Raw genomic sequence first — 20,648 nt, 5'->3', positions numbered from 1 at the left:
TTCCAGAAGGCTTGCGGTTTGTTCAGATGCAACTTTGTAAACCTAAGCTGTGCAGCCATGCTTCTAGGGAAAGCGGCTTTCTCCTGGCGACTCTTCCAAACAAGCCATACATGTTCAGTCTTTTTCTAATTTTTCTGGGCATTTAATATGCCCGCAGAGGCCTGTAGAGTCTGAGATGTAGCTGTTGTTTTTCTTTTCAGTTTCTCTCAGCATTGCACGATCTGACCTTGAAGTGAATTTGGAAGATTGGCAGCTGTCCTGAATATTTTTCACTGGTGAATAATCTTTTGCACTGTGGAATGACAGACTTCATATTGTTTGCAAATGTCCTTATAAGCTTCCCCGCTGTGATCAAGTGCATTTTATTATCAGCACATGGCTACTACTTACCCTCTTAATTCATATGTAAGCAGTAAAGGTGGACTTTTTTTCAGAGGACTGCATACGACCAAATGAAAACTTTCTTTTTACATGTATGTTTGGGTTCCTTATCTTTGAGATCCACTTACATGCATTTGTATGATGGAATTTGAGCTTGATTTTCTTGTTTACCTGGAGCACAGAAGGAAGTGGGTAATTATAAAGAACAGTACATTTTAATAAGGTACTGGACAAATTGTTATTTTAAACATCACTTACTCCCAAAATTTCAGAGTCATTCCTTCCATCAGTGGGCTTCAAATCAGTGTTGGAGGAAGCTCAAGGATCACAGACGGATGGGAGCCAGAGCTCAACTAAAAGTGTCAATGCCTGAAAGCTTTACTTTACAGCTGAGGTAACACACACACACACACACACACACACACACACACACACACACACACACACACACACACACACACACACACACATTTATATAAACACCCAAATATACAGTTACAGTCGTGTTTCCATCACTTCAGAGTTGATCATTTCTTGGAGATACACACGCATGATGCACGGACAGAGAGCGAGAGAGGGGGCTGACGTCATTATGAAAGCCACACAGGCAGCTAATAACCACTAAGGGGCGCTGTAGCTCACACTTTCTTCCATGGCCTCTTTGAACTGCGCTGTTGTTTGTATGCCATAACTTGGTGTTTGTTTAGTCAGGGAGGCAATTAAAGCCAATTTCAACCGGTTTAATTAGATTGATTTGAATAATTGCTTTGAAAGGCATTGTGGATCCCACCATCACAGTAAATCCAGGATTAGGAGCATTCAAATGATTTACATACTTTTAACTCACGTCTAATTTATTAGACCTCAGGAAGCACTGATGAGAGATAAGCCTTAACACAAACCTTTTTTATTCGTTTTGTTTTGTACCATGAGGTAATTGTATTTATTTCTTTTGCTTTTTTTTTTTTTTTTTTTTTTGCATTTGCGTAAGATTCATTTAAAATCACGAGCGCAGGACTCGTGTTAAGTGTGTGGGGGGTCCAGGAAGGTCAGCGTGGAGCAGAGTGGGAGCATTGTTGCACAGCAGATGCATAATAATGTGAAGGTCAACAAGATGCTCGTCGTGCCCGGTAAAATGTAGCGCTTAAAGGGCCCAGCAATCCATTATTGCTTGCATGTGTACAACGGTGAACAGTGATCAAACCAAGTGTAAATCTGCCCAAGGCCAACTGAACAAGAGGTGAAGGAGAACCAGTGATAAATATAGGGAAAGGGATAAATATAGGAGGGTGGAGCTGCAGATTAATTGCTGACAAAAAGGATGCCTGACCTAGACAAATGAGAAAGTGCAAGGTCTGGTGAGTTGGGGAGGAGGCCTCGCAATCCCAGTCGAAGGTCTGTAGGCCAGTGTCCCCCCTACCTTCTCCCCACTTTGCTCCTTCGCACACGTGATTCTGCACACTGCTAAGTGAAGGGAGACTTGAAGCTCTTCATCCCCCCCAGTGCTGCTGATAGGATGATAATGGAGCATTCCTTGGAGCTGTTTCTCATTCATGGTGGCTGTGACAAGGGAGGAACATGCTTTCTATCCACTGGGGGCAGCTAACTCTTTCAGATCCCATGCATGTAACCTGAGATTTGCCCTCCTCTTTCTTGAATCCTCTTATGTGTGTGCAGTGGATATGAGATGGATACTTACCTGTCTCTGTGAGCTGCTCTTTTTCTTCGTTCTTTACCCAGCGCTACAGGCTGGTGCAACATCAAAGTTTCATGGTGTAGAAAGGAAATGCAAATTATTATTACAAATTGACGGTGGGTCTCCGCCTCAGGTTTCTTCCGGACTGTGTTTGTCGAATTCAGAGTGCTCAAAGACATTAACAGTGTCTAACAACATCTGCTGGAATATGGAGATGCAGATGTTTACACTCCCCTCATGAGACTGACTTTAACTGGAGAAGTAAGGCACAGAATAACTGCAAGAATGTCTGGATTTGTCCAGCACTGTGTAATCGCAAAGGAATGTCCTGAGACATTTCTGCTTTTCCTCTACAAGACCCCTCTTTTCCCACGGCTCGTCCAGGTCTTGAGAATCCGTTTCCTGTCTCTCTCTCGCTCTCTCTCCCTCGTGCTCTCTCCCTTCCTCCCTCTCTCTTGTTCTGTGCCTCTGTTTGTGGACACCACAAAGGCTGGTTTATAGGAGGACTGCACAATGCAAGCCCAGTGTCGTCAAGAGCACAAAGAGCAAGAGTCCTTGCCTTCTGAGAAACCTCTTGGAGGAAACATGCAGGCCAAGGTTTCTGAGTTGTTGTTGTTTATTTTATTTTTTTCCCCTGTAGCCTGAATGAAAAGCTGGATTCACAGACACAAACAAACTGATAAGCACACACCCTTATCTTGCTGTCTAGAGGGGGAATCAGAAAGTTTTTAAGAAGTTATTTTCTAAAACTGGGAAATTATTTAGAATGCCCCCCCCCCCACACACACACACACAAAAACCACATAAAGAATTGTGACAAATTTAATGACAATTTGGAAAACAGCCAAACTGCATTTAGTTCATCAGAGTTTGCCTGGTTTTAGGTGAAGGTAGGCTGCATTTAAGGTGCTTTAAAAGCCTAGTTCACACACACACACACACACACACACACACACACACACACACTGCCAGACGTCTGAACAGATCAGTAACAATAGGGGAGGGAAGCAAGGCCACATGTGTTAGCACTTTAGGTCACATGTTTTGTGGGGGCACCATCAAAAATACTTGTATGCTATTTGTGGACACTCTTCTCTCAGCATGCTCTTCACCAATTAGCGAGAACAGGCCTTTTATTTTAATTCGCACGCATTCACAACATCATATGCTAAAAAAACGCCAATGCCAAACAAAACAACAACAAAAAAAAAACCTTACACGTCATTGATTTAGTTTGGGACTTTTACCAAAATCTTTAAAAAAAACAACAAAAAAACCAGACAAATAACAACAATACAAATTTAACCCCACACGAACACAAAAAACACGCAGAGGTTTCACCGAGAACTCCAAGAACATTTGTTGTTCTTAATGTTCCCCAGACACAAAGTGACATCTGCCTCGCTCTCTGCATGCCTGCTGCTCTTTGTTCAAAAGAGCACTGAGGGGAGAGCACATTGAAGGCAACGATGATGTCACCATTGTGATCATTACTGTGCTGTGTGGTGCCCTATTTTTGACCAGGCGTCACTGAGGGCAGGCCAGAATGTCTGCCTGCACACTGCCAGGAGGAACAGCGGCCTGCCAGTGTTAATTAACACAGGGCCTGTTTGCATCCGTCTTAAGACCACCCCCACAGGCCCACCTAAGTCTAAGTGCACATGCTCATCAACACATGCATAATTTGAGCTCGCCGACGAAGGTTTGCGCATGTGTTTTTTTTACCTCGCGGTCCTTTGTTTTGGGCACCGTTTGGCTTCCTTTCCTTGTCTGGGCCTTGCAAGTGAATTATTTATTCAGCCTACTCTTCTGTGGACATATCCTCACTACTTGTGCATGTGCTTCCTGCCTGTTTGCTTTCAATAACGTCAAGCTTGAATTCGGCATTTATGGCTATTGAGTAACTAATGACTACTCCTGCCCATCTGTGGTAGACTCCACCTAAGTATAAACACGTGAGCTGCATAATTCATTTAGCCTGTTGAGGAACGTAAGCGAGACTCTGATAAAATAATACAAACATGCAAGGTAGGATTAACAGAATAGTAGTCTGAGTGTGTGTTCAGTGTTAAAGCTAAACTAACTGTGATCCTGGAAGGTATTTGATGCGTATTTGTATCGGTATAGTAAAGCAGATCAATGCGGAGTCAAAATGCAGGTTTTATTTTTACATCATAGTGACGCCACCATGCTTTAAGGGTTCACTGACCTTTTGTGCTCATAGCAAAACTTTCAAACATGCAGGTGTGATGAACCGACAGATGTTATCACCTTTTGACTTTAGCATTCCACATCTTACTTGCATTTTATAACCGACTTACACTTCATAACTTACACTTGATTGTTGAAGTTCTTTTCTAGCATCTGGCTTTTTATAAAGAAAATTGGGGATTTTTTTTCCCCTCCTAAAGGTCATTTCATTTGCTCACTAATTATTAGCACGCAGAAATTCTTGAACTACAGATGTAGTCTTGAAGCTTTCTATTTTGATTTTCTATTTAAAAAATAAACAATAATAAAGGCTCTGTAAGCTGAGGAAAAGTTGGGAATTGGAGTAAGCTGTTGGGCACAATTAGAGGTGTATTTTTACACCCAGTGTCTCAGTGTTTTGGATGAAGTCCTCTAAAACACTGAGCAATCAGGCTCAAAGGCAGATATCGGTGCATGACGCACACAAACCAAGATTTTGTTTCTCTGAGGCATTAAAGATGTTCTTACGGAGAAATCGCCAAAAATATATCAACCGCAGTGTAAAATGTGCTCGAAGTATGTGACCAATTCAAAAAGCTCTTCTCTCTATGTATGTCTGTGCGTTATCTATCACTATATCTATCACTCAAGTGATGGCTGTTAACTTGTTTTGTCTTTTGCATGGTTTATTGTTGATTTTCTTTGAAATAATGTGAAAATAAAGTCCTAAAGTAGGAAATTTCTTCAATAAGTTTAATGGATGTTGTTATGGGAAAAAATGGCTCAATTAGCAACTCTCACATGTCGCATGTTGCGACATCAAAATTGTAAAGCCACACATTTCTCTGATGTTTAAGACAAACAACAGCAAACGTGTGACATCACAAGCAACAGGAACTCCTCCAAACACTAAAACCACAGCCCGCTCTCCAAAACATTTTGTCTTTGTTTATCCATTTGCTGATTAAAAAGAGCACTGTTGCCGGCCAGCCATGGTTATGTGGACATTATGCCTGGAAGGGGATCTATCTTTTTCTTTTTTTCTCACACATTTTATAACAGCTCTTAAGGGTTTATGTAGTTCAAACACACCCCTGGAATGAAAATGAAAGCTCATTCGGTGTCAGGATTTCTGAAGACCTTGACACATACCACCTGAAAATAGCTCATGTGATATGCGTTGACGTTATTGCTGTATTTAAATTAGATGTTAGGGTCTTAAAATAACCTGAAGGTAGCATTTTAGCACACCGGATTTGTTTTTGTGCTTTTATTTCTATACCAGAGAGGCGACAAGAAAAGGTAAAGGAGACCAACACGGAGGACAGACTGAAGCCTGAAGCCACAAATATGGTCTCTTAAAGTTTTCCACACCAAGATACACAGAGGTATTTCGTCCTTAAAAGGAATGCTTCAGATGTGGTCACATGTAGGTCCTGAAAGCACTTGTGTGTCAGGCAGCTCATTCCATGATTTAGGCATGAGACATAACTGCAGTCACACCAAATATGTATGAGACATCTTATATATTTATAGATATTTACAAAAGTGTCTATCGTTATCTTGTTTTGTTCTGAATGTGGAGCAAATGAAAGGGGCGAATGAGCCACGTTTGACATATTGTTTTCTTGCTGCGGTGCGTGCGAACCAAACTCAGCCTGTTGACAAAACAGTAATCCATATCGCACGAACGCTTACACCGATCAAATTACATCTGCGAGATAAACTCAAAGATTTGAGAAGTTTCTCTCTGGATTTTTTTTTCCAGAATAAAAGGAACCAGCCAGTTTCACAATTAAAAAAGAGAAAAAAAACTTTGACAGTTGGCAGTTTCAGCTTGACTCTTTCCACTGTGTAATTTTCTGGATAGTGTGAGAGACGCTACACTGCCAAAACTGCAATGATTATGTCTTCATATTTTTTTTAATGCCAGAAGTGCATTGCACAATGTTGCATAATCTTCATTTAAAAAAGGTGCTGATTTCTTGTGACTTTTTGCTTTGTCCCAAAAGTAAGTGTTTGCACTAAATAGATTAAATCACATAGCACGAAGCTTAGCTCCTTTCACATTAATTATGAGTTCCAGCTTAAATACAGTGGAGTGTAAAAAAAAAAAAAAAAAAAAAGTATTTCTTTTCCTTGCTTTGATCTAAAATTTTCAGGTAAATCTGCCAAATCAAACTTGTCAAAGTCACTGCCTAAAGAGAAACAAAACAAAGCGCTTTGCATGCAGAAGCTGAACACTGTTGAATCTGATGACAGTGACGTCTGTCAATATGAACCGAGAGCTTCACAGGAATTAGCACTTGAGTGGAATCTCATGAAAGGAAGCTTTAGCTTTCAGTTACAAATCACTAGCAGGTGATTTAAAAAAAAGTCTCTGTGGAATTACAATAATGTTCCTGGTTTATTTTATTTTTTTAATCGTACATTATTAAAGTAAGGTTTGTGCATTTATGTGTAAGGCTGTGTAAACTTTGTAGTAAGAAAATTAGACACAAGACAAACTGTGTGACGTGTACCAAAACTATAACTAATATTGGGCTTTCTATGTAGGTCAGAGAAAAGAGGAAAAACACTGAATCCTGACTTAAAATAATAACAGAACAACGGCAAGTGCACCAGTCAGTTATCTATCAGCGTATGCTCCGCTGTCAAAGATATGTCTGCCGTGGACAGAAATCAAAGCTAGTTATATGTAAACTATGATAAAGCAAGGCACTGAAGCTTGAAATTCCTTCAACTGTGAAAGTCATTTCCCTTGAAAAATCCCCCTCCGCTTCATCTGTCACAAAATGCAGAAAACAAGAGAAATCTTACAGTCGCAGGACGCAAGTAACGCCTGTTTTTAGTGTGCACATCTGTTTTCCCTTCTTTTCTGTCTTAGTGTCATTAGTGGCCTTATGATTGGAGGGGGAAATGCTGTTCTCACGTTGATGAAATTATAAAAACTAGGAGGTCGACTGCAGTTAGCTGTATTTAACAGCAGGGTTTCTCCAGGGCGATATTCATATGGACTTGAAGGAAAGTACTGGGTTGATTACCGTAGCTAAACCCCTGCACTTAGGCGCAGATTTAGCAAATGGAAAATCTGCTGACATTTTGTGTGGCGTGTGTACACAGTGACGCGGGTGAAGATGTTTTTATTTGATTCAAGGTCATTTGGCTTTGCTCAGGTTGGGGTGACATTTGCTTGTGATCTCATTCTTCATGGAGAGATGCATCACCGTGGAGCTGAGAGTTGTTTCTCCACTTTTCCTGGCACAAATGACTCCTCATTCCCAGAAAAGGAACATGCTATCTCTCTCTCCTCTCTTTCTCTCTCTATCGGTCACACACTGACAACATGTGCACACAGACTGCATCTCCTCAGTGAATGACAGTGTGAATGTACCTCATCAACGAATGAGTCACTCTACTACTCTGCTATTATGATGATTTCTCCCTTCTGTGTATTACATCATGCAACAGAGGGTTCTGCTCAGTTACATTCGCCACAATAAACACTCTCTGAGTGCACTCATTTAGACTGTGTGGGGATTTCAGTCAACCTTGCATGGAAAACATTTATTTGATCTTCCAAATCACTTTTGGGGTAAGTTTTGTGTACAAGTAAAAGCACAGGATTTCCTTAAGCTGACACCGGGATGGATGAGAACACCTGTAACATCCTTTTCTGTAGGTGTCTCTGGCACTGAAGGTCATGCATTGATGGATGTGGATTCCCATATACCGTAAGCTCTATAGTGAGGCTTTCAGAATATCTCTGATAAACCTTTATTGGTAAGAGATAGCAATCAATAACAGCGCTCACGTGGCGTAACTGCTGAATTTTTATGCCAGCCAGGGAATATGAGTGTTACTTGAGGTGCACACACAGATATTCTACATATAGCAGCCAAAAATTGGTCCCTTGTGCTTTAATCGCACAGGCGGTTCAAATCATTGACTTTTCAAATCATTACATCTCACACAGCATTGTGCTCAAGACCACTGATGTATTGAAAGGATGCTACAAAGAGAGGATCCTGCACGGATGGGAAGAGTAATTACTGTCCGGTTGCAGGGTTCTTACATTAATCCAAAACAAAAGATTAAATTAAACTCAACTGTTATAGCAGTGCAAGATAATCGGAGGCAGGGAGGAACAATAGCGCTCGATTCACTTCATACAGCAGAACATTGTCTTAATTTAATTTATTGGGTGTTTATTTAATACTTATTATGTAGGACACAACAATAAGTGAGGACTAATTCAATTGCATAAAAAGACATCCTTAGGCCACTTTTCTTGTGTGTGAACACTATTTTAAGCTCCATTTATGGTGTTCAAATTAAACATCTCAGAGTTGCTGGAAGCTTCTCGTGTTAATGGAATCCCACATAGCGGATTGTGTGGGGAAGAGAGCAATCTGTATTCCCTGAATGTGTCTGGGCGAAAATCAATAAATGCAAGCACAGCTCCTCGCTTGTGATGGCTGTCCCTGTCTTTGCATGCTGGACTAATAGAAAAATAATAATTAAATTTAAATCACCAGATTAATTTGTTTTCCATCAGTCTCAGGAGAGATCCTTTTTTTTTTTCCTGTTTCTTTAGTGGCTCATTATACTTTCTAATCAAGACAAAAAAAAAAAAAGTCCCTCTTTTAGACAGACATGCTGTCTCCCTTCCCCCTTCTCTTCCCTGTGGTGTGCTTTCTCGCATTGCAGTCATTGTGCTGGCACTTATTATGTTACAAATGACCGAGGTACGGCAGGCATTCTCAGTGTGCATGCAAAGAGGGCCCACCCTTCTATGCTACTAGCGCCTTCTCCTAATGACGATGCTCAGAGTGCCCCCCCACTCACCCACCCACCACCAGCACACACGCCACCCCACCCCCCAGCCCACCATTCCCGCCCCCATGTGCTCTCTTTAATGAAGATTCTCCAATGCAATTAAAAATCCTTGCTTCTTGCTGCTACTGTATGACAAACACAGCCACTGTCATTCCTCATGGCCTGTCATTCCTGCTACAGGAGGCGGAGGAGATGGAGAAATACACCAGGGTGCCAGTGGCTAGAGAGACAGATAGAGAGGATTTTGAGAGTGTGTTTGTGTGTGTGTTTGAAGAAGAGCCCCCCCAATCTCAACAGGTAATGGAAAGGGGCAGAGAGAAAAAAAATCAATGACCAAAGAACATGGAGAGCACGCTTATGAAATGGCTTTAACTGCACACCACAAGCTGAATAAGGGGTTCTGTGTCCATCCTCCAAAAACTCGAGTGAATGCCGTATCGGATCTTCCACCTGAACACCACCTCACCTTTCTTTTTTCTCTCTTTTAATATTACACCTAAAAATGACTGACTTCTGAGTAACATCTTTGCAATTCTTGCAATAGCATCAAAAACACTGGGGTGACACTTTTAGACGCTGTGACATAAGAACAGAGAGGAGAAAGACGGAGGGGGTGGGGGAGAGAGGAAGAAAGGGAGAGAGAAAGAGAGAGAGAGCGAGAGAGGAATCAGGATACATTTATGGTCATTTATAATGTTTATGAAGCATTAATATGAATGTGCCCGTAAACCAATACTCCATCACTCTGCTAACAATGAGTTCATTGTTTGTGTGTGATTTATGAGGTGTCTATAAACTAACAGTGAACAGTTTGTTAATCCACTATAATACCTGTTAAAATGGATACAACCAGTGGTGATGTGACACGCAGCAAGAGAGACAGACCCGCGCACACACATACACACACCAGTCAGCTCTGCTGTGACCCATCCTCATCCTCATCAGGGTGGGGCACATAAGAACAGTTGCCCACTCCATCTGCAAAAAAAAACTCCCCACCACCACCTCTCCACCCCACCCCCTTGTTGTTTTCCAGTTGAATGAAATAATCTTCCCCCGTCTGGAAACCCAGTCTGGGTCAGAGGGCCTACGTTCAGCCTGTTGCTTATTGTGTGTTTAGAAGAGGATGTAAAGCATACAATTAGGCACAGATGGCTGTCTTTGCCAGGCAATGTATTGATCCAAACCCGATGAAGGGCTGCCCCGTTTTCTGGTTTTGTTTCACAAATGCCTCCCCTAAGTTGGAGCCTTTATGTAACTGGCTTGTATTTGCTTGATCATGTAACATCTTGTGGGGGCTTAAAGAGAGACAAACAGATAGATCATCTGTAACTATGTTGAATACTGCCTAATCAAGAAAAAACACCCTTTATCATTAGGTTTGGCGATATTCTAAAAGTGCCTACAACTTTAATCATCTTTCACCTTTCAAAATAAATCCACAAATAAGACAAAATGAGAGGATTTAGGCAACTTTTCTTTAAAAAAAATCATAAAATTTAAGCTATAATCCAAGTTATAGTAATTAATTAAAATGGTTAAGAATGTATAAAAGTTATTTTATTTTAATTTTTTTAAAGGTTTGTTTATTTCTTACACCATCAGCGGATAAGGCGCTAACAACATCATAAATAAAGTTCCCGCTACATCCCTGTCATGCCGTGGACCTAATGACAATGTCGCATTTAAAGTAATAACGGTCAATTACTGTATCCTTCCTTTACTACGGCCGCTGCACAAATAATAAGTTTTCTTTGTGTGGCAGTAGTGAGCTGACGTCAGGTCGGTTCCTTGAAGTGGAGCTGAATAAACCTTGAGAAGAGTCTCCTTCAATCTGCTGTTAGTAACTAACACACACACTCACACACCGAGACTCAATTACTGCCCAATTCCCTTCTTTATCATTCGTCCCCGACCTCTTTCATAACCAAAACCGACCAAGGAAAAAAAGAGGCGAGAAGAAGACCGAGCCGAAGTGTTAGTTGAACTAAAAAACCACGCTGGAAATAAGTAAAGTGTCGAAACTAAAAAAAGGTAAGTGTTTTATTTTCACTGACGCTGTTTTCGCCCCGTCACAGAACAGGCGATGAGCTGCGTACGGAGAGAGCTCGCTTGGCTTCGTTTCTAGTTTCTTGGCTTTTTTCAGCTCGTGTAAACTGCTTTATACATACTTTCCTGTTTTCTCGTTGCGGTGTAATTCATTCAGTCCGTGTGTCCCGTAGTCGTTAGCGATACGTTTGGTTAAAGTTTTTTCTCCTTTTTATGAAAAAAACGAAGTGTTTTTTTCCTCCTCTCCTTCTTCGGAGTGTTGACCTGATAGTGGAAATCGTCTTTTGTGTCCCTCTTTTCCCTTTTCTCTCTCGCACCGTTCACTCCGGCGGTCGCAATTTGATAGCGAAATTAAACTTTTTCGAAAGCTTCGTGGTTTTGTTTGTGTTGTTCTTTTTTTCTTTTAATTTATCAACCGTGAAAATGTACAGTTGTTGGCTGTTTTGGCTGCCTATTCAGTGTAGTGGATGTTGTAACCTAAAGGGGGGGGGGGCAACTACGAGGCACTGGACTGCCGTTGGTCCTCGCTAGTCCGTCCGTTAAAAAGCCATCCAGTTTAACAGTCCCCCGACGCGAAAATAAAACAATTAGGCGACAAATACATAAATATCCCCCTTCAGTTTGGATTAACTTGTACGTATAATATTAATTTCTCTTTGTACAGCGGTTCAGAGTTTGAGCTTTTTTTCCCTGTCGTGTCGCTAGTCGTATTGCTGGCCAGCCTGCTGGGGAGCTGTTATCGCGGTCGCTTCCTCAAACCGAGAGGCGTGCAGGCAAGCTAGCAGCCGCTTGGCCGAGTTGTTGAAATTTATCCCTTTGTGTATATTACAATATCCTCCATTTTTTCTGCCCCTTCCAAAACAACAAGCCTCTCGCCATCTTGGTTATTTTAAATTCGTCCACCGCCCCCCCCACCAAAGCACCCCCACCCCCACCCCTCTCTCTCTCTCTCACACACACACATACAAACATCCAGGCTACTTTAAAAGGAAATGGACGTTTTTTTCCTCAAGTTTTACCAAAGTTTTAGACTTGGTAGAGGGGGAAAAAACGAGACGGGGGATCGCGTCCCGTGTGTGTTCTTTTATTTTCCTTTTTGAAAGGAAATTAAGGTGGCTGATAGAGTCGCAGACGATCATTTTAAGGCAGTTTTACTTCGATGTTTGGTGCTTTAAAAAAGCAAATACAAAGTGACGTGTGGTTACATGTCAGGATTCTCTTGTTTTGAGACGTAAGTGGAGAGGCTGGTGTTTTGAGACAGGCGTCGATAAACAGGCGCATTTGTGATGTTTTAAGATAATACTGTTGATAAATGTGAGATCGGCGTTTACTCGGTGCTGCCCAATGTTTGTCTTTGCAGCTAAACATGAATGAATGAATGAAGGAAGGAGGGGGGAAGGAAGAAAGAAAGGAAGGAAGGAATGATATAAGGGCAAATTACTTGGAATGATATTAAGGGAAGATTATTTTTAAAAAATATAATTTTCATTGGATTTTAATTGGATTTCAGTATAAAAAAGTGATTAGGTATGATTAGACTCACAAAAGTTATATAAATAGTATTATGTTAAAAAAAAACAGGTCCTTCCTTCTTCCTTCAGCTGTTGTGGTTTAGCTGAATAGATCTGTGAGCGATAAGTTTGCTAGATTGACAGGCTTAAGACGTGCACACTGGCACACATGCACCTCTAGCCTTCCTTTGGATTATCTCTTAGCTGAGCCATGATACTTGCTTGCAACAGTTTAGACTGAAGACTTTTAGCAGACTGGAAAATGGTGACCTTATTTATTTTGTGTCATCCATCTCACACAAAAAATGTGTCCCTGCCCCTTACAGTTACAACTTGATCTCACTTTTCTTCCCCATGTCCTGTAAAGCAGTTTGAGAAAAAGGAGGGTGTTTAGGGTTGGAGGGTGTAGTGGAAGGAGGGGGACAAAGAAAACAAACTGAACAAATGCTTTGAAATGGAAAATCAGATCATTTCACCTCCCACCTCTTTTGTTTGCCCGTTTATTGCTGCAAAAGCTGGAGTGCAGAGGAGCAGATGTTTAGCCAAACATGAAGGCGCGGTGCCTCTGTCCTTATGGGGATGGCTCTCCCTCCTCTCACTGCTGATGCATCGACATGACAGCTGCTTGATTTCATGGAGCTGCTAAGAAGCCATTAGTGGTATCAGTGAATTGAAACGGAACAGTGTCTCCCAGTTTTCTATCACAACTCTCTTTTGTTGGCATCTTTTTTTTTTGGTGCGGATTTGTTTGAATATATGTGTGAGTGTTTGTGCTCCCGTGTACGTATGCGCGTGTGTGTGTGTGCGCGCAAATGCTGCAGCTGAACATACAAACCGACAAGAAGTGGTAATATATTTGTGCAGCGTGTTTTCTCATAATTTGAGAGAGACTGAGCAAGAGCAAAAGTGAAAAAAGGGGAACAAATCTGTCAGAGTTTGTTTGCCATGTTGGTTTGAAATGAAAGCACACTGTGCTACCTCAAGCACACTCAAATCAGAGATGTCTCTCCTTGCCAGGCCAAGGGGAAGAAAAAAAAGTCAACTCGCGGCTGGAGTTTTATTCTTTCTCTGCTTCTCCCTCTCAAATTGGAACTGTTGTTTTTGAAGAGATAAAGGAGGACTTCTGCTTGACTTGAACATTCAGGAATTAAGGATAGACATAGTTAAGCCCTATTTGCATGTCTACCAAAGTCACAGCAAACGGTTGCTATTGACTAAGCTGATTAGGTGAAATTAGGTTCACGAGCTCTATGTCTGGGGGTGCTGAATCTGACAGAACTTGGACAGCTTTTGAGAAGACAATCCCATGTGCACACAAGGCTGAATTCTCTATAATCCCTTGCTATTGAATATGGGGGCTATCTATTTTTTTTCTCTTTTTTGAAGGAAACCCATCCTTGTGTTCTTTTACAGATGAAATGAAGTGCGATTTATTAGGTGTGGATGATAGGAATGATCAAGTCATTGGTATGAGGCAGCTCTTGCTTAAAACTTTAATATGAGATAAAAAAAAATACGTCCACTCTATTAGGGATGCTTCCATATATCGGCTGAACACTGAGCCAATCACAGCCTCGTTGACAGATATGAGCCTATCAGCAAATGAGATGACATTTACCAATGGCAGTGGCTGGTCTTTATCTGTTGGGTCACATCAGTGTCATGCTGGTTAATTGGACAAACAGTTCAGCAAGAGGGAGAAATAAAAACAAAATAACAACAAACGCGCACGCATAAACCAGGGTTTTCCTCGGTTACAGACTGTCATTTAAGTCTGACTGGTGTGAATACAGTAAAGGCAAAGGAACAAAAATCAAACACGACTATGAGATATGTTGATAATTTAAATGGTGCCTTATTACAACGGGCAATAATATAAATGGGTTATTATTCATATCATGTATGCTTTTAGATTTTAGTTTAACGGCTTTCCTCCTAAATATGCTGAGCACTAACCTGTTTTGAATGAGAAAAGCTAACACACTATTTTGTTTGTGTTCCTAAAAACTTCTGTGATGAGTGAGTAGAGCTTAGATCTTGTTGTTTAACATGCATTTTGTGTGATTAGAGTAGAATTAACTTTATCACCATGGTGGGAAGCACTGGGACAAAGCGAATGAAATGCAGTGATAATTCAACCCGATGTGCAAAAACATAGTGTTATGTGCAGAATGTACAAGTGTATAAAATGAAAGTCTTACAACATGGGTGATGTTATAACTTACAGCATGTACAGTTTCTTAGTGTGTATATCAGGAGTGTATCGTGCAGCTTATGTCAGCTTAGGTTCACACCTTGTATATTTGAATATGCCTCCACATTCGTCCCATGCGACCACATGTGATCAGGTCTCACTTTAACACTGAACACGTACAGGGACTGAAATGTGTTGCCGTCTCTAATGTACTTCCCTTGAATAATGTGCTGGAATTAATAGAATAAGAAATGCTATACAGTCTAGCTCGATGATGTCTCTAATCTTCCGCTTTCCGACTGGCTGATTGACTCTTTGGCCCAATTGGAAATCAAAGCGTTTTCAATCTAAGAGAATCTATTTTGCCTGATATTGTTGGCGCCTGCTGTTGCACATTTTAATTGGCGCCCAAATGAATACCTGCTTCTGCTTACACCAAGGACATCAGTTAAATAGCTGGTCCTTCAGTGTGACCCAAGGTGCTCTTTTCCTGTGTGGCTCAGACCTTTACTTAGAGCAGTGCACTTCGTATTGGATCACTACAACATCTAGTAATGCCAGGCGTGAATAGGGTTTTAGTTGCAGATTTTGATTTTAACCTCAAATTCTTTTTCCTTGATGTCACTATCATTGGTGATTAACAAAGTAAATCCTTTAATGCAAAATATGAAAAGTGTCCCTGTCCCCTTGGCTGATTGTGCCATCCCAGAGCCTCGTTCACATATGAAGTATTTTGCTCTTTGCACGTTGTAAATGATGGTTGGTTGTAGGTGATGGCTGGGGGCTGGAGCCTTTCCCAGATGTCATAGACTGAAAGGCAGGGTACACCTTGGACAGGTCGGCGGTCTGTTGCAGGTCTAACACAGAATTTACCTCCCCGTTATATGTCAGTCAGCTGTTTCACTTGCAGTCGCTTGTAATGCTCGCCTCAAACTTGAGATAAGTTTAACTCAGGGCCCGCCCACTTTGCATCGCTAACGGTCTCTGAATTTCATTGACATTTCATGTTGCCACATCTCTGCCAGTCTCTTCCTGTTTGTACAGCCCTTTAGAAAAGTGGCGTTATGCTTCAAATCAAGACTTAAAATGAATCAAGCAGTGTTTTTTAGGGGTAATGCAGATCCTGACGATAAAAGAAAAAAGAAAAAAAGGGTTATTTGAAATTCTTGCGACTATTTCAATATTGTGCATTCGGTTACTGCGTCTCCCCTCACTGATTACATGATTTTACTCTGGGCTCATGCTTTGTAGTTTCTGTGTGACAAGATATGACAAAGTGGCTGATTTATGCATTCTTTAACCACAACAGCAGGAGGCTGAACTGATAATGAAAGACAAAAATAAACTTTCACATTACCATACACATGTATATTACTGAAATATTTACTAAGCTCTGTCTGAAGTGCTTCAGTCAGCCTAAATGTTTCAATGCATTGATGTCAGTAAGTTATATTTAGTCAGAGATTAATAAGATCTGCAAACAATCTATCGATAATAATGGCCATCTGGGAGCCCTGTCAAATCTCTGCATGTTAGCGCTGACACAGAGCTGTGAAATTTAAAGAGGAAGTAGAGATCTGCTCTGTGTTAACCAGATCCTTCAAGAACTAATGCAAGACACACTCCCAGTCGTCGGTCAGTCTTTTACTCGTGAATGTGCATGCACAAGCAAAAAAATAAAATAATGACAAATGAAATAATGCACCAAGAAACTGAGGACTTTAACAGATGTTTTTGAAGTAGACATTAATCCTGGAAAGACTAATGGTCCTTTGAGAAGAAGCAGCATTTTAGCAAAAGCCTTAAAAGCTTCCATGCATTAGATTAACAATGCGTCATATTGTTACAGATCAAATTGAAGCTTCTCTGTCCTCGTCTCGGTCTAGTGCTGTGAGCCGTGTGTTAGAGGCCCATGCAGGCAGATCACTTATTGATACGTGTCCACATGGCCTCGCAGGTTAATGTCCTCTCAGCTGGGAAGTTGGTGAGCTCTCAGTTGATCTACCTAACCTTATGTTACCTTGCTATTTTGGTAACACTGCCTGTTCTCTGAACGTCCCGATAGTCATCAGGATCCACAAATAATTGTCTAAAGTGCATGCTTGGTGACAGCAGCTTTTAAAGTGAGCCTCTTCTAATATTGTGCCTGTCCTTTTGCTGAGTTATCTGCATCCATCTGTACAGTGAGAAATGCAGCTACGTTTAAAAAAAAAACAGACTAATGAGATTGGGCATATGCCTTTCTGTTGTAGAAGCAAGTAAACAATCTCAACTCTTAATTAAGACTAAACAAATCAACACCCATTTTATTTTTTCTACATTTCTGTGTGGATTACATATGGTGGATTAATTACCGAACAATAAGCAGTGTAAAGTGCAAGTGGGTCACCCGGCGTTGACTTTCAGGAGACAGAAGACAGAGCGGCCAAATTTGGGAGGGAAAGGCGATAAGCTGCTTCTTTGCCGTTCGTCCCCTGGGCCTCTATTTATCATTCAATGTGAGAATTTCCTTGATGAAAGTCAAGGTTGTTTGTGCATGCTCTGTCTCGTTGGGATGCCTGTTTTTCCACCAGCAAGGTGAAAAGGTTGATTTTCCCCCTCCAAAGAGATGCCTTGTTTGGGAAGTCCAGGCTAGTTTCTTTTAATGAAGTCTCTAAAGGTCCTGATGATTTTTCCACTTCATGGCTGTTTTTGTTTTATACATTAGTGAGGATGCGAAAAATACAGATGTACTTTGTGTGTATCTCCGTGCCACACAGCGGCGAGCATGCAAGTCCTCATAATTGTGTGTCTGTGCTGCATGTGCTAAAGACGTAGCAAAGAAGGTTATCACTTTATGTGAGCTGAAAGCATCCATTTAAGGTGGCCTTTATAAAAAGCAAGAGTGGCAAGAAAGATGGCAGCATAATGAAAGCATTTATTTTCTTGAAAAGAAATCACATCAGTGTTTCTTGGCTTTGTGAAATAGATACATTCAGAGTCTCTTAACATTAGCTGAAGGAGGCTGGATTGGATTTTTCTGTCATTTTTCTCCCACCTTGTCCTCCCTGTCTCGCTTACCAACATTTTCTTGCGCAGGGACTTGATTATGGAATTGGCATTGAGGTCTGGAAAACCTGCTATTTAGTCTGATGTTTTCCACACCTTGACATCTGCAGCAGGGGGCCTATACTTACACATTTCTCTTGCATTCTCCCATGCTGGCTGTGCTTGGATGGGGAAGGATACTGGGAATGGGAAAAGAAATGGGAAGAATGTTTCGGATGTCGGAATTGGTTTCTCTATTGGTGTGCCTCCTGGGTCAGTGGGGTTTTTGATGATACTATAGAATAGCTTGTTGCAGGCAGGGGAGCTGTGAGCTTCGGTGGGTGTTAAGGCGCACGTACACAGGCACACGCACACACACTTGCTGTCACAACACAGGCATTTATGTATAGGGACAGCACACACATACACTAACGTGTACACACAAATGCATGAGATTGTGCCTCGACAGCCCCCCATTTATTGATCTTCTTCAGCATTTAAAATCTGGTCACTGCTGCCACAAAGGCTTTTTATTTTAGCTGCGCTGGCAAAGCGTGCTTGAAGCTAAGCCAGAATTTAAAATATTTAACTCCTACACAAACGCCATGAGAAATGACAAGGAGAGAGGAAAAACAAATAGAAAAGCAGTTTGGAGCTGTGCAGTAGCTATATGTGCATTTGTTGAGAACCGTGTTTTATGTAAAACACGCTGATAGGATCACCTCGCACTGAGTCGGCTGTGTAAGCGCTATAGTTTGGAGTAAAAATGTGCGCATACAGCACCTTTTCCTTCATAAAGTTTTTATGAATTGAGGGGGCTATCCTGTGTTTTTCTTCAGAAAACAAAATTGTGGAGAAGAAATGATCATCGACTCTAAATGTAACTTAACTCAGAACTGAACTGCAAGGCCTTACAGTGTTTGTAGTGCAAGCTGAAAATGCTGGCAGTCATTGGATTAGTCATTACTGGACCTGGAACAAGCGGCTGTTTTTAGCATTTTAAGGTTAAAAAGGGATACTCGTGAGCAGAGAGGCAACTCACCAATGGCTAATCTGCAAAAGCCCTTTAGCATGCATTCTTATAGCCCTGTTCTTTTCTTAAGGACAGCGTGTTTCTCTTTCTCTCGTCTCACTGCACACGACACCAGGTATTAAAGGCAATAATTTGCCCCTTTTCTTCTTCTTAGGAAATTGTGAGTGTTCAGTTAGTCCCAGGTGGCATAGAGGAAATGATCTGACTAGCTGCGTTCACACTACATTTTGAAATAATTAGTCTTGAAAAGGTCAAAGCACATGTCAGTCATTTCGAAATGCTCTTACATTGTACTGAAAATCTATGTTGCATTAACATTACAAATCACAAAGGTTTCCTCATCCGGTTTAACCTGCTGCTGCTGTTTTTTTGGTTTGTTTTTTCCTTTCTTGTCCAGCTACGAAAGCCTAGCCCTGCTCAGTCTGTGGCATTGTCCCGCTTTCTTTTTCTCTGTGTCTCTGTCTGTCCTTCCCTCTCTCTGTCTCTCTCCCGCTCTTTGCTTGTGCGCTCTCTTTCTGAACGATGACACTGAGAGACAGCTGTAACGTGAGACGCCTCTCGATCCTGGCAGGGGCTTCGAAAAGCTGAGGCAGAAGGGAGGGAGAGGGCCTTTATCTGAGACTGGGGGCGCTGACCTCCCTCATTCCCCTTCTTTTTCTCTCCTCCTTTTCTCTCCCCGTCTCTGCGTCTGCTGGCATACTCCATCCTCCCCCCACCAACAGAAGCCGAGACTGCACTAAAAAAAAGCGTAATGAGAAAACATTTTCTGCCCATAGCAAAAAAAAAAAAAAACCTGATGAATGAAATGATGTGTGTTGTTCCTGTTTACACCATTTAAAGCTGTGTGTTGCTTTTTAAATTGCTAGCATCCCTCCATCTTTAGTCCACACTGGATGAAACTTAAATTGTGTTGTCAAGTGTTTACAGAATGTATGGAGTAATATTTGAGTGACTTATGTTTGTGATCTGTGTGTGGACTCGTTTTGTGCATGTGTTTGTGTGTGTGTGTGCACGTGTGTGCGTGTGCGTAGATGGAAACATCCACACATCCCCTGGACTCTAGGCTATGGCTGCTAAATCCTCTGTGAGAGCTCCCGTGTGTAATCCAAACATTTAGAGCTAATTTAAGCATGCAGGCAGGAGCAGCATCCTTTAGGAAACAACAGCTCTCTCTCTTTCTCTCTTCATCCACCACTGTGTGTGTGTGTGTGTGTGTGTGTGTGTGTGTGTGTGTGTGTGTGTGTGTGTGTGTGTGTGCGTGCTGCGCAGGTGTTTGTGTGCGAGTGTCTTGTTGTCGCTGGAGGGAAATGAAAGCACTCAATCACTCACCTGTCAGAGTACTTCAAAATCTGTCCGTAACACACAAGTACACACAACCACACACAGCCACACATGCATGCATGGACAAACATGAACACACATGTGCATACACACTTACCCCTGAGGGTTTGACAGCACTGGCCCTTTATTGACTCCCTTGATCAAGGAGACAGCAGATCCATTTAATAGAAGCTACACGCACACACACACGAGCGCACGCACACACACACAGGCACGGAAATCAAAGTGGATTCACATCTGCTCTCCACACAGCTCCACTGTATCTTCCTCTGGTAGTCATTTAAAACTGCGGCTTTATCGGCTGTTGAATTAAATTTTAAAAGCCACTACTAATAGATGTCATAATGTTTTTCCATTGCCGGTTTCTCTTGTCATAGTTGCATTGCC

General features: G+C 41.6%; 1 protein-coding gene across 15 annotated transcripts in view; it reads left to right on the top strand.

The window, feature by feature from the left end:
• The first annotated feature begins 10,915 nt into the window (after positions 1-10,915).
• baz2ba (bromodomain adjacent to zinc finger domain, 2Ba) overlaps positions 10,916-20,648 on the top strand; it is a 68,111-nt gene continuing 58,378 nt past the window's right edge. For all 15 annotated transcript variants that reach the window (XM_023154708.3, XM_076883990.1, XM_004543380.6 and 12 more), the window contains exon 1: positions 10,916-11,140. The gene's annotated coding sequence lies outside the window, so the exon portion shown is untranslated. The remainder of the gene's footprint in view (positions 11,141-20,648) is intronic.

This window comes from Maylandia zebra, linkage group LG1 (assembly GCF_041146795.1).
Source record: "Maylandia zebra isolate NMK-2024a linkage group LG1, Mzebra_GT3a, whole genome shotgun sequence".
Lineage (NCBI taxonomy): Eukaryota > Metazoa > Chordata > Actinopteri > Cichliformes > Cichlidae > Maylandia > Maylandia zebra.
This window is presented reverse-complemented; position numbering and strand designations above follow the sequence as displayed.